Consider the following 13,308-nt stretch of genomic DNA (forward strand, 5'->3'; position numbering starts at 1 on the left):
AATTAGGTTTAGGATTAGGCTTAGGGTAGTTTTAGGATTAGCATTAGGTTTAGTGTTAGTTTTAGGATGAGGTTTAGCGTTAGGGTTAGGGCTTTGGTGTTAGGGATAGGGTTGGGGTTAGGGTAGGGTTAGGGTTAGGTTTACAGTTAGGCTTAGGATTAGTGTTAGGGCTTAATGTGAATGGTTAGGCTTAGGTTTAGGGTTAGTGCTAGTGTTAGTGTTAGGGTTATGGTTAGGGATATGGTTAGAGTTTAGCATTAGGTTTAGTGATAGAGTTTGTGGTTAGGGTTTGGGTTAGGGTTAGGATGAGCCTTAGATGTTGTTTTTAGGGTCATGGTTATGATTAGGGTTAAAACTTCAGTTTAGGGTTAGGGTTATTGTTAAGGTTAGGGATAGGGTTAGTGTTAGGGTTAGGGCTAGGAGCAGGGTTATGTTTAGGGTTAGGATTACATTTACATTAAGGTTTGGGTTAGGGTTAGGGTTAGCATTAGAATTTAGGGTTAGTTTTAGGGTTAGGGTTAGGGATAGCTTTAGTGTTAGAGTTAGTGTTAGAGGTTAGGGTTGTATTAGGGTTAGGGTTAGGATTAGAATTTTGTGTTAGGGGTAGGTTTTTTTTAGGGGTTAGGTGTTAGGGATAGGGCAAGGGTTATGGTTAGCTTATGGTTAGGTTAGGGTTAGGATTAGGTATAGGGTTATGGTTAGGATTATTTTTAGGTTTAGGATTAGAATTTAGTGTTAGGGTTAGGGTTAGTTTTATGGGTTAGGGTTCTTGTTATCGTTATGGTTAGAGGTTAGCGTTAGGTTTAGGTTTAGCGTTAGGGTTAGGGTTTGGGTTAGAGTTAAAGGTTAGGGTTAGGGTTAGTGTTATGGTTAGAGTTTTGGGTTAGTGTTAGGGTAAGTGTTATGTTTAGGGTTATGGTTAGGTTTAGGGTTAGGGTTATTGTTAGGGTTAGGTTTAGGTTTACGCTTAGTCTTAGCATTATGATTATGGTTAGGGTTAGTGCTTAGGTGTTAGGGAGAGCGTTAAGGTTAAGCTTTGGGTTATGATTAGTGTTTGGGTTACGATTAGGTTTAGGGTTAGGGTTAGGTTTATGGTTAGGGTTACGTTTAGGTTTAGGGTTAGTTTTACATTTAGGGTTAGGGTTAGGGTTAGGTGTTAGATGTTAGCCATAGTGTTATGGTTAGGTTTAGGTTTAGGGTTCAGTTTAGGTTAAGGTTAGAGTTAGGGATTGTGTTATGGTTAGGGTTAGTGTTTAGGGTTAGGGTTAGTGTTAGGTTTAGGTTTAGGGTTGGGGTTAGTGTTAGGGTTAGAATTTAGGTTTAGTGTTAGGGTTAGGGTTAGTGTTAGGGTTATGGTTAGAGGTTAGAATTTGCTTTAGGGTTATTGTTAGTGTTAGACTTACAGGTTTTGGTTAGGGTTATGGTTAGGGTTAGGGTTAAAGCTTAGGTTCAGATTTATGATTAGAATTAAGATTAGGGTTATGGTTAGAGTTTAGGGTTAAGTTTAAGGTTAGGGTTAGGTTTAGGGTTATGGTTATATGTTAGGTTTTGTTTTTGGGTTAGAGTTAGGGTTAGTGTTAGGGTTAATGTTAGGTTTAGAGGTTGTTATGTTTATGGTTAGGGTTAGGGTTAGGCTTAAAGCTTAGGTTCAGGGTTAGGGTTAGTTGTAGGGTTCGGTTAGGGATATGCTAAGGGTTAGCTATAGGGTTAGTGGTTAGTTTTAGTGTTAGGGTTACCATTAGTGTTATGGTTAGGTTTAGAAGTTAGTGTTAGGGTTAGGATTATGGTGAGTGTGAGGGTTAGGGTTAGGGTTAGAGTTACGGTTATGGTTAGGGTTAGGCTTAGGGATATGTTTAAGGTTAGGGTTACAAATAAGTTACCAGTAGGTTTAGGGTTAGGGTTAGGTTTTGGGTTAGTGTTATGGTTATGGTTAGGGTTAGTGTTATGTTTAGGGGTTAGGTATTATGGATAGTTTTATGGGTTAGGGTTAGTGGTAGGGTTAGGGTTACGGTTAGGGTTACAGTTAGAGTTAGGGTTACGGTTATTGTCAGAGGTAGGCCTTAAGTTTAGGGTTAAGGTTAGGGTTTGGGTTAGAGTTAAAGGTTATGGTTAGGTTTAGTGTTACAGTGAGAGTTTAGGGTTAGTGTTAGGGTAAGGGTTAGGTTTAGGGTTAGGGATAGATTTAGGGTTAAAGTTTAGGGTTATAGTTCGGTTTAGGGTTAGGGTTAGTGTTAGTGTTAGGGTTGTGGTTAGGTTTAGGATTACGCTTAGTGTTAGGGTTATGATTAAGGTTAGGTTTAAGAGTTAGGTGTTAGGAAGAGGTTTAGGGTTAGGCTTTGGGTTTCGGTTAGGGTTAGGGTTACAATTAGGTTTAGGGTTAGAGTTAGGGTTAGGGTTAAGTTTATGGTTAGTTTTAGAGTAAAGGTTAGGATTAGGTTTAGGGGTTAGGTGTTAGGTGTTAGCAATAGGATAGGGTTAGGTTTAGGGTTCGGTTTATTGTTTGGGTTAGGGTTAGGGATAGTGTTAGGGTTAGGGTTAGGTTTTAGGGTTAGGGTTAGGGTTAGGTTTATGCTTAGCTTTATGGTTAGGGTTAGTGTTAGGGTTAGAAGATAGGTTTAGTAATAGGGTTATTGTTAGGTTATGGTTAGAGGTTAGCGTTTGCTTTAGGGTTAGAGTTAGTCTGAGGGTTAGGGTTAGGATTAGAGGTAATGGTTAGGGTTAGGGTTAACGTTAGCATTAAAGCTTAGGTTCAGGTTTATGTTTAGGGTTATGGTTAGAATTTAGGTTTAGGTTAAAAGTTATGGTTATGGTTATGGTTAGGGTTAGAGGTTAGCTTTTGGTTTAGGGTTAGAGTTAGGGTTAGTGTTAGGGTTAGTGTTAGGCCTAGAGATTATGGTTAGTGTTAGGTTTGGGGTTCGGGTTAGGGCTAAAGCTTAGGTTCAGGTTTAGGATCAGGATTGGAGTTAGCGTTATGGATATAGTATGGGTTAGGATTAGGGTTAGTGGATAGTTTTAGGTTTAGAGTTACAGTTAGGCTTAGGATTAGGTTTAAATGTTAGTGTTAGTGTTATGTTAGGGTTAGGGTTAGTGTGAAGGTTAGGGTTATGGTTAGGGTTAGATTAGGGTTAGGGTTAGGGTTAGGGTTAGGGTTAGGGTTAGGGTTAGCTTTAGGGGTTAGGTGTTAGGTATAGTTTTATGGGTTAGGGTTAGTGTTAGGGTTAGGGTTAACTTTTAGTGTTAGAGTTAGGGTTTGGTTTAGTTTTATGGTTAGGGCAAGCGTTAGGTTAACGTTTAGGTTGAGGGGTAGGGTTAGAAGTTAGGTTTAGTGTTAGGTTTAGCGTTAGGGTTAGGAATAGGATTAGGGTTAGGGTTAGTTTTACAGGTTAGGGTTAGTGTTAGGGTTAAGTTGAGGGTGAGATGTATGGGTTAGGGTTAGTGTTAGTGTTAGGGAAAGAGTTAGGATTAGGGTTATGCTAGTGTTAGGGTTAGGTTTAGGTATTTCAGTCAGGCTTAGTGTTAGTTTAAGGATTAGGGTTAGGGTAAGGGATTAATGTTAGTTCTGTGTTAGGGTAATGTTTATGGTTAGGTTGAGGGTTAGGATTAGAAAATAGGGTTAGGGTTAGTGTTACGGATATGGTTATGTTTAGGGTTAGGGTTAGTGTTAGAGTTAGGCTTAGGGGTTAGGTGTTTAGGAGAATGTAAAGGTTAGGAGAATGTAAAGGTTATGATTAGGTTTAGACTTAGGCGTTGGGTTATGATTAGGGTTAGGGTTAGGCTTAGTGTTAGTTTTAGGTTTAGATTTAGTGTTAGGTTTAGGGGTTTGGTTTTAGGGATAGATTTAGCGTTAGGGTTAGGGTTAGGTTTACTGTTATGGTTAGTGTTAGGGATAGTGTTAGGTTTCGGGTTAGTGTTTAGGGTTAATGTTAGGTTTAGGGTTAGGGTTAGGTTTACGCTTAGGCTTGGGGTTTCAGTTAGGGTTAGGGTTACATTTAGGTTAGGGTTAGGTTTAGGGTTAGGTTTAGGGTTTTGGTTAGCGTTAGGGTTAGGGATAGGGTAAGGGTTAGGATTAGGATTAGTCATTAGGTTTAGGGTAAGGTTTACGGTTAGGGTTAGGTTTAGGTTTAGATGTTAGTGTTAGGGTTAGGTTTAAGTTTAGAGTTAGGTTTAGGTTTAGTGTTATGGTTTGGGTTGGGTTAGGTATAGGTTTATGGCTAGGCTTTGGGTTACGGTAAGGGTTAGGGTTATGATTAAGTTATGGTTAGGTTTAGGGTTAGGGTTAGGGTTAGGGTTAGGGTTTGGGTTAGCTTTACAGTTATGGTTAGGATTTGGATTAGGATTAGTGTTAGGGTTATGGTTAGGTTTAGAGGTTAGCTGTTAGGGATATGGTTAAGGTTAGGCTTTGGGTTACAGTTAGATTTAGGGTTACCATGAAGTTAGGGTTAGTGTTAGGTATAGGTTTAGGGTTAGGTGTAGGTTTGCTTTAGATTTAGGGTTAGTTTTAGGGTTAGGGTTGGGTTTATGTGTTAGGTGTTAGGGATAGGTTTATAGTTAGGGTTAGTTTTAGGGTTAAGTTTACAGTTAAGTTTAGGTTTAGGGTTAAAGTTATGGTTAGTGTTAGCCTTTAGGGTTAGGGTTAGTGTTATGGTTAGGGTTAGGGTAAGGTTGAGGTTAAGGTTTAGGGTTAGGGTTAATATTAGTGTTAGGGCTTAAGTTTAGGGGTTAGGCTTAGGGTTATGTCTTACGGTTAGGTGTTAGGTTTAGGGGTTAGAGTTATGGTTATGGTTAGGGGTAGGTTTTGGTTTAGTGTTAGGGTTAGGGTTACGGTTTGGGTTACGATTAGGGTTAGAGATTATGGTTACTTTTAGGGTTATGGTTAGGGTTAGTGTTACGGTTAGGGTAAGAATTTAGTCTTAGTGTTAGGCTTAGGGTTAGTTTTGGGTTTAGGGTTAGTTTTAGAAGTTAGGGTTAGTTTTAGTGTTAGGGTTTGGGTTGGTTTAGGGTTAGGGTTAGTGTTCGGTTTAGGGTTAGGATTTAGTGTTAGTGTTAGTGTTAGGGTTACAGTTAGGCTTCGGATTACGTTTAGGGTTAGGGTTACAATTAGGCTTAGGGTTAGGCTTAGGTATGGTTACGGTTAGTGTTAGGTTTAGAGTTAGTTTTTGCGTTAGGTTTTGCATTAGGTTTAGGGGTTAGGTGTTAGGGATAGGGTTAGGGTTAGGGTAGAATTAGTGTTAGGTTTACAGTTAGGTTTAGGTTTAGGATTAGTGTTAGGCTTTAATATGAGGGGCTAGGCTTAGTGTTAGTGTTAGTGTTAGGGTTATGGTCAGGGTTATGGTTAGAGGTTAGAGTTAGGGTTAGTGATAGTGTTTGTGGTTAGGGTGAGGTTTAGACGTTATTTTTAGGGTTATGGTTAGGGTTAGTGTTAAAGCTTAGGTTTAGGGTTAAGGTTAGCGTTAGGGTTAGTGATAGGGTTAGTGTTAGGGTTAGGGCTAGGCTTAGGGTTATGGTTAGGGTTAGGATTACATTCAGGTTAGGGTTAGGGTTAGGGTTAGGGTTAGAATTAGGGTTAATTTTAGGTTTAGGTTTAGGTTTAGGGATAGGTTTAGGGTTAGGGTTAGTGTTAGAGGTTAGTGTTAGGTTTAGGGTTAGGGTTAGGATTAGAATTTTGCGTGAGGGTTAGTGTTAGGTTTTAGGGGTAGGGTAACGGTTATCGTTAGATTTAAGGTTAGGTTACGGTTAGCGTTAGGTTTAGGTTTATGGTTAGGGTTATGGTTAGGGTTAGGATTAGAATTTAGGGTTAGGGTTAGTTTTACGGGTTAGGGTTAGGTTTACGGTTATTGATAGAGGTTAGGTTTTTGGTTAGGGTTAGGGCTAGGGTTAGGGTTTGGGTTAGAGTTAAAGGTTAGGGTTAGGGTTAGGGTTATGGTTGGGGTTTAGTGTTAGTGTTAGGGTAAGTGTTATATTTAGGGTTAGGGTTAGTTTTGGGGTTTGAGTTTAGTGTCTTGGTTCGGTTTAGGGTTAGCACTATTGTTAGGGTTAGGGTTAGGTTTACGCTTAGTGTAGGGTTGTGATTACAGTTAGTATTAGGGTTTAGGTGTTGGGGAGAGGGTTAAGGTTAGGCTTTGGGTTACGGTTAGGGTTTGGGTTACGATTAGGTTTAGGGTTAGGGTTAGTGTTAGGGTTAGGGTTAGCTTTAGGTTTAGGGCTAGTTTTAGAATTAGGGTTAGGGTTAGGGTTAGGTGTTAGCAATAGGGTTATGTTTAGGGTTAGGTTTAGGGTTCGGTTTAGGGTTAGGATTAGGGATCATGTTAGGTGTAGGGTTAGGTTAGGGTTAGGGTTAGTGTTAGGTTTAGAAGTTAGATTTAGTATCAGGGTTATGGTTAGTTTTAGGGTTAGTGTTATGTTAGAGGTTAGCGTTTGTTTTAGTGTTAGAGATAGGGCTATGGTTAGGCTTAGAAGTTATGGTTAGGGTTAGTGTTAGGTTTAAAGCTTAGGTTCAGGTTTACGTTTAGGGTTAAGGTTAGGGTTACGGTTAATGTTTAGGTTTAGTTTTAAGGTTAGGGTTAGGGTTAGGGCTAGGCTTAGAGGTTAGATTGTGGTTTAGGATTAGAGTTAGGGTTAGTGTTAGGGTTAATGTTAGCCTTAGAGTTATGGTTATGGTTAGGGTTAGGTTTAGGGTTAAAGCTTAGGTTCAGGGTTAGGGTTAGGGGTAGGGTTCGGTTAGGGATATGCTACGGGTTAGCATTAAGTTTAGTGGTTAATTTTATGATTAGGGTTACTGTTAGGGTTAGGGCTAGGGTTAGGGTTGGATTAGGGCTAGTGTGAGGTTTAGGGTTAGGTTTAGAGTTAGGCTTAGGTTTATTGTTAGGTTTAGTTTACCATTGGGTTAGCGTTAGTGTTAGGGTTAGGGTTTGCGTTAGATTTAGTGTTAGGTTAGGGTTAGGGTTAGGTTTAGGGTTTTGGTGTTAGGGATAGGGTTATGGGTTAGGGTTACTGTTAGGGTTAGGGTTAGGGTTACGGTTAGAGTTATGGTTATGGTTATGGTTAGAGGTTAGCGTTAGTTTTTTGGTTAGGCTTAGGGTTTAGTGTTATGATTTGGGTTAGAGTTAAAGGTTAGGGTTAGGTTACAGTTAGAGTTTAGGGTTAGTTTTAGGATAAGGGTTAGGCTTACGGTTATGGTTAGGTATAGGATTAGATTGTAGGGTTATGGTTTGGTTTAGGGTTAGGGTTAGTGTTAGGGTTTGTGTTAGGTTTACGCATATTGTTAAGTTTAAGTTTAAGTGTTAGGGATTGCGTTATGGTTCGGCTTTGGTTTACTGTTAGGGTATGGGTTACGATTAGGTTTAGAGTTAGGGTTAGGGTAGGTTTACGTTTAGGGTTAGTTTTAGAGTAAGGCTTAGGGTTAGGGTTAGGTGTTATGTATTCACAATAGGGTTATTTTTAGGGTTAGGTTTAGGGTTCGGTTTAGTTTTAGAGTTAGGGTTAAGGATAGTGTTAGGGTTAGGCTTAGGTTTAGGTTAAGGGTTAGGGTTAGTGTTAGGGTTAGAATTTAGGTTTAGTGTGAGAGTTAGTGTTATGGTTATGGTTAGGGTTAGGGTTAGAGGTTAGGGTTTGCTTTAGTTTTAGAGTTAGGGTTAGGGTTAGGGTTAGGCTTAGAGGTTATGGTTAGGGTTAGTGTTAGGGTTAAAGCTTAGGCTTATGTTTACCGTTAGGGTTAAAATTAGGGTTACAGTTAGAGTTTAGGTTCAGGTTTAAGGTTAAGGTTAGGGTTAGGGTTAGAGTTTGGGTTTTGGTTTATGGCTAGAGTTATTGTTAGTTTTAGTGTTAGTGTTAGGCTTAGAGGTTATCATTATGTTTAAGGATGGGGTTAGGGTTAAAGCTTAGGTTCATGGTTAGGGTTAGGGGTAGAGTTTGGTTAGGGATATGCTAAGTGTTAGGATTAGGTTTAGTGGTTAGCTTTATATTTAGGGTTACTGTTAAGTTTAGGATTAGGGTAGGGTTAGGTTTAGGGTTAGTGTGAGGGTTAGGGTTAGAGTTAGGGTTAGGCATAGCATTATGGTTGTGGTAAGGTTTACCATTAGGTTAGCATTAGGGTTAGGGTTAAGGTTTACCTTAGATTAATGTTAGTGTTAGGGTTAGGTTTAGCAGTTAAGTGTTAGGGATAGGGTTATGGGTTAGGGTTAGTGTTAGGGTTAGGTTTAACGTTAGAGTTAGGGTTAAAGTTATGGTTATAGGTTAGTGATAAGTTTAGGTTTAGGATTAGGGTTAGGGTTATGGTTTGGTTAGAGTTAAAGTTTGGGAAAGGTTTTGTGTTACAGTTAGAGTTTAGGGTTAGTTTTAGAATAAGTGTTAGGTTTAGGGTTAGGGTTATGTTTAGAGTTAGAGTATAGGGTTGTGGTTCGGTTTAGGGTTAGGTTTAGTGTTAGGGTTTGTGATAGGTTTAGGGTTAGGGTTAGGGAAATGTTTAGGGTTAGGGTTAGTGTTAGAGTTTAGGGTTAGTGTTAGGGTTACGTTTAGTGTTAGGGTTAGAGTTTATGGTTAGGTTTAAGGTTAGGTTATGGTTAGTGTTAGGGTTAGATTTAGGGTTATGGTTAGAGTTATGGTTAGTGTTAGAGTCAGAATTTAGGGTTAGGTTAGGTTTACTGGCTTGGGTTAGGTTTACGGTTATGGTTTGAGATTAGCATTAAGTTTAGTGTTAGGGTTAGGGTTTGGTTTAGAGGTAAAGTTTAGGGTTAGGGTTAGGGTTACAGTTAGAGTTTAGGATTAGTGATAGGGTAAGTGTTAGGTTTAGGGATAGGGTTAGGTTTAGGATTAGAGTTTAGTGTTATGGTTCGGTTTAGATTTAGGGTTATTGTTAGGGTTAGGCCTAGGTTTACACTTACTGTTAAGGTTATGATTCAGGATAGGTTTAGGGGTTAGGTGTTAGAGGGAGGGTAAAGGTTAGGCTTTGGATTACAGTTAGGGTTTGTGTTACGATTAGGTTTAGGGTTAAGGTTAGGGTTAGGGTTAGGTTTAGGTGTTAGGTGTTAGCGATAGGGTTATTGTTAGGTTTATGTTTAGGGTTCGGTTTATGGTTAGGTTTAGGGTTAGGGATAGTGTTAGGGTTGGGGTCAGCATTTAGGGTAGTGTTAGGGTATGGGTTAGGTTTAGGTTTAGGGTTAGGGTTAGTGTTAGGGTTAGAAGTTAGGTTTAGTGTTAGGGTTAGGGTTATTGTTAGGGTTAGGTTTAGGGTTATGGTTCGATGTTAGCGTTTCATTTAGGGTTAGGGTTAGGGTTAGGCTTAGAGGTTATAGTTAGGACTAGGGTTATGTTTAGGGTTAAAGCTTAGGTTCAGGTTTGCGGTTATGGTTATGGTTAGGGTTACAGTTAGAGTTTAGGGTTAGGTTTAAGGTTTGGGTTAGGGTTAGGGTTACAGTTAGAGTTTAGGTTTTGGTTTAGGGTTAGAGTTAGTGTTAGTTTTAGGGTTACTGTTAGGCTTAGAGGTTATGGATTATGGTTAGGGTTAGGGTTAGGGTTCAAGCTTAGGTTCAGGGTTAGTGTTAGGGGTAGTGTTCGTTTAGGGATATGACAAGGGTTAGAATTAGGGTTAGTGGTTAGTTTTAGGGTTAGGGTTACCCTTAGCATTAGGGTTAGGGTTAGGGTTAGTTTTAGCATTAGGTTAGGTTTAGAGGTTAGTGTTAGTTTTAGTGTTAGTGTTAGTGTTAGGGTTAGGGTTAGGGTTAGGGTTAGGCTTAGTGTGAGGGTTCGAGTTAGGGTTAGAGTTAGGGTTATGGTTAGGTTTAGCCTTATGGTTATGATTAGGTTTAGGGTTACAATTAGGGTAGCGTTAGGGTTAGGGTTACAGTTTGCATTAGATTTAGTGTTAGAGTTAGTGTTAGGGTTAGGTTTAGGGGTTAGGTGTTTTAAGGATAGAGTTATGGTTTAGGGTTAGTGTTAGTGTTAGGGTTAGGGTTACGGTTAGAGTTAGTGTTATGGTTATGTTTAGACGTTAGTGTTAGGTGTAGGGTTAGGGTTAGGGGTAGGGTTTGGGTTAGAGTTAAAGGTTAGGGTTAGGTTTATCGCTACGGTTAGAGTTTAGGGTTAGTGTTAGGGCAAGTGTTAGGTTTAGGGTTATTGTTAGGTTTAGGGTTATGGCTCGGTTTAGGGTTAGGTTATGGTTATGCTTAGTGTTAGTGTTATGATTAAGTTTAGGGTTAGGAGTTATGTGTTAGGGAGTGGGTTAGGCTTAGGCTTTGTGTTACGGTTAGTGTTAGGGTTATGATTAGGTTTAGGATTAGGGTTAGAATTAGAGTTAGGGTTAGATTTAGGGTTAGTTTTAGAGTTAGGGTTAGGGCTAGGGTTCGGGGTTAGGTGTTAGCCATAGGGTTAGGGTTCGAGTTAGTTTTATGGTTCAGTTAAGGTTAAGGTTAGGGTTAGTGATAGTGTTAGGGTTAGGATTTAGGGTTAGGGTTAGGGTTAGGGTTAGTTTTAGGGTTAGGGTTAGTGTTCGGGTTAGAAGTTAGTTTTAGTGTTAGGGTTAGGTTTAGGGTTAGGATTAGGGTTAGGGTTAGAGGTTCGTGTTTGTTTTAGGGTTAGAGTTAGGTTTAGGGTTAGTGTTTGGCTTAGATGTTATGGTTAGTGTTAGTGTTAGGGATTAGAGTTAGTGTTAAAGATTAAGTTCAGGTTTACGGTTAGGGTTAAGGTTAGGGTTATAGTTAGAAATTAGGTTTGGGTTTAAGGTTAGATTTAGGGTTAGATGTATGATTAGAGGTTAGGTTTTGGTTTAGGGTTAGAGTTAGTGTTAGGCTTAGTGTTAGTCTTAAAGGTTATCGTTATGGTTAGTGTTACAGTTAGGGTTAAAGCTTATGTTAATGGTTAGGTTTAGGGGTAGGGTACGTTTAGGGATATGCTAAGGGTTAGGATTAGGGTTAGTGTTTACTTTTAAGTTTAGGGTTACAGTTAGGGTTTGGGTTAGGTTGAGAGGTTAGTGTTAGGGTTACAGTTAGGGTTCGGGTTAGTGTGAGCATTAGGGTTAGTGTTAGAGTTAGGGTTATGTTTAGGGTTAGGCTTAGGGTTATGGTTAGGGTTAGGGTTACAGTTAGGTTTACAGTATAACAGTATAGGGTTATACAGTTAAGTTAGCGTTAGGTTTAGGGGTAGGGTTAGGTTTTGGGTTAGAGTTATGTTTAGGGTTAGCGTTAGGGTTAGGTTTATGGGTTATGTGTTAGGGATAGGGTTATGTGTTAGGGTTTGGGTTCGTGTTATGGTTAAGGTTAGGGTTAGGTTGAGGTTTAGGGTGAGGGTTAGGATTAGAAGTTAGGTTTAGTGTTAGGTTTAGGTTTAGCGTTAGTGATAGGTTTAGGGTTAGGGTTAGTCTTAAAGGTTAGGGTTAGTGTTAGGGTTAGATTTAGGGTTAGGTTTGTGGCTAGTGTTAGGGTTAAGGTTAGATGTATGAGTTAGGTTTAGGGTTAGGGTTAGAGTTAGATTTAGGTTTATGCTAGGTTAGGTTTAGGTATTACAGGCAGGCTTAAGGTGATTTTAATTTTTAGGGTTAGGGTTAGTGTAAGGGCTTAATGTTAGGTCTGGCTTAATTTTATGGTTATGTTTAGGGTTAGGATTAGAAGTTAGGGTTATGGGTAGGGTAAGGGATATGGTTAGGTTTATGGTTAGTGTTAGTGTCAGGGTTTGGGTTGGGGTTAGGTATTAGGGAGAGTGTAAAAGTTGTGCTTCGGTTTATGGTAAGGGTTTGTGTTACGATTAGGTTTCGGGTTAGGCTTAGAATTAGTGTTAGGGTTAAGTTTAGTGTTAGTTTTAGATTTAGGTTTAGCGTTAGGGTTAGGGGTTATGTATTAGGAATAGGTTTAAGGTTAGTGTTAGGGTTAGGTTTACCGTTAGGGTTAGAGATAGGGATAGTGTTAGGTTTAGAGTTAAGGTTTAGGGTTAGTGTTAGGGTTAGGGTTAGGTTTAGGGCTATGGTTAGGCTTCGGGTTACAGTTATGGTTAGAGCTATGTTTAGGTTAAGGTTAAGGTTAGGGTTAGGGTTAGGGTTAGTGTTAGGGTTAGGGTTAGGGTTAGGGTTAGGGTTAGGTTTATATGTTAGTGATAGGTTTAGGGTTATGTTTAGTGTTATGGTTAGAGTTTAGGGTTAGGGTTAAGGTTAGGGTTAGCAGTTTGCATTAGGTTTGGTTTATGGTTAGGGTTAAACCTTAGGTTTAGGTTTTGGGTTAGGGTTAGTGTTAGGGTTAGGGTTAGGGTTAGCGTTAGTGTTAGGGTTAGGGTGAGGTTTAGATTTATTGCTATTATTAGAGTTTAGCGTTAGGTTTAGTGATAGAGTTTGGGTTTAGGGTGAGGATTGCTGTGCATCTTATAAGCTATCATTACAGATATGGTTAGGGTTAGGGTTAAAGCTAGTTTTAGTTTAGTGTTAGTGTTAGTGTTAGAGATAGGGTAAGGGTTAGGATTAAGGTTAGTCATTAGGTTTATGGTTAGGGTTATGTTTAGGTTTAGAGGTTAGTGTTAGGGTTAGGGCTAGGGTTAGGGCTAGGTTTAGGGTCATTATTAGTGTTAGTTGTAGGTTTACAGTTAGGTTTAGGTTTAGTATTAGGGTTAGGATTAATGTTAGGTATAGGGTTATGGCTAGGCTTCGGGTAACGGTAAGGGTTAGGGTTACAATTAGGTTAGGGTTAGAGTTAGGTTAGGGTTAGGGTTAGGGTTAGGGTTAGGTATAGGGTTAGAGTATGGGGTAGCGTTTGCTTTAGGGTTAGGGTTAGCATTAGGGTTAGGGTTAGAGTTAGGGTTATGGTTAGGGTTAGGCTTAGGGTTATGGTTAGGGTTAGGGTTACAGTTAGGTTTACAGTATAACAGTATAGGGTTATACAGTTAGGTTACCATTAGATTTAGAGGTAGGGTTAGGTTTTGGGTTAGAGTTATGTTTAGGGTTAGCGTTAGGGTTAGGGTTAGGTTTAGGGGTTATGTGTTAGAAATAGAGTTATGTGTTAGGGTTAGTTTAAGGGTTTGGGTTAATGTTATGGTTAAGGTTAGGGTTAGGTTGAGGTTTAGGGTGATGGTTAGGGTTAGAATTTAGGTTTAGTGTTAGGTTTAGGTTTAGCATTAGTGATAGGATTAGGGTTAGGGTTAGTCTTAGAGGTTAGAGTTAGTGTTATGGTTAGATTTAGGGTTAGGTTTGTGGCTAGTGTTAGGGTTAAAGTTAGATGTATGAGTTAGGTTTAGGGTTAGCGTTAAAGTTAGATTTAGGTTTATGCTAGGGTTAGGGTTAGGTATTACAGGCAGGCTTAAGGTGATTTTAAGGTTTAGCGTTAGGGTTAGTGTAAG

Source organism: Cavia porcellus, unplaced genomic scaffold (genome assembly GCF_034190915.1).
Source record: "Cavia porcellus strain 051 isolate PalLab524CR breed Dunkin Hartley unplaced genomic scaffold, mCavPor4.1 scaffold_34, whole genome shotgun sequence".
NCBI lineage: Eukaryota > Metazoa > Chordata > Mammalia > Rodentia > Caviidae > Cavia > Cavia porcellus.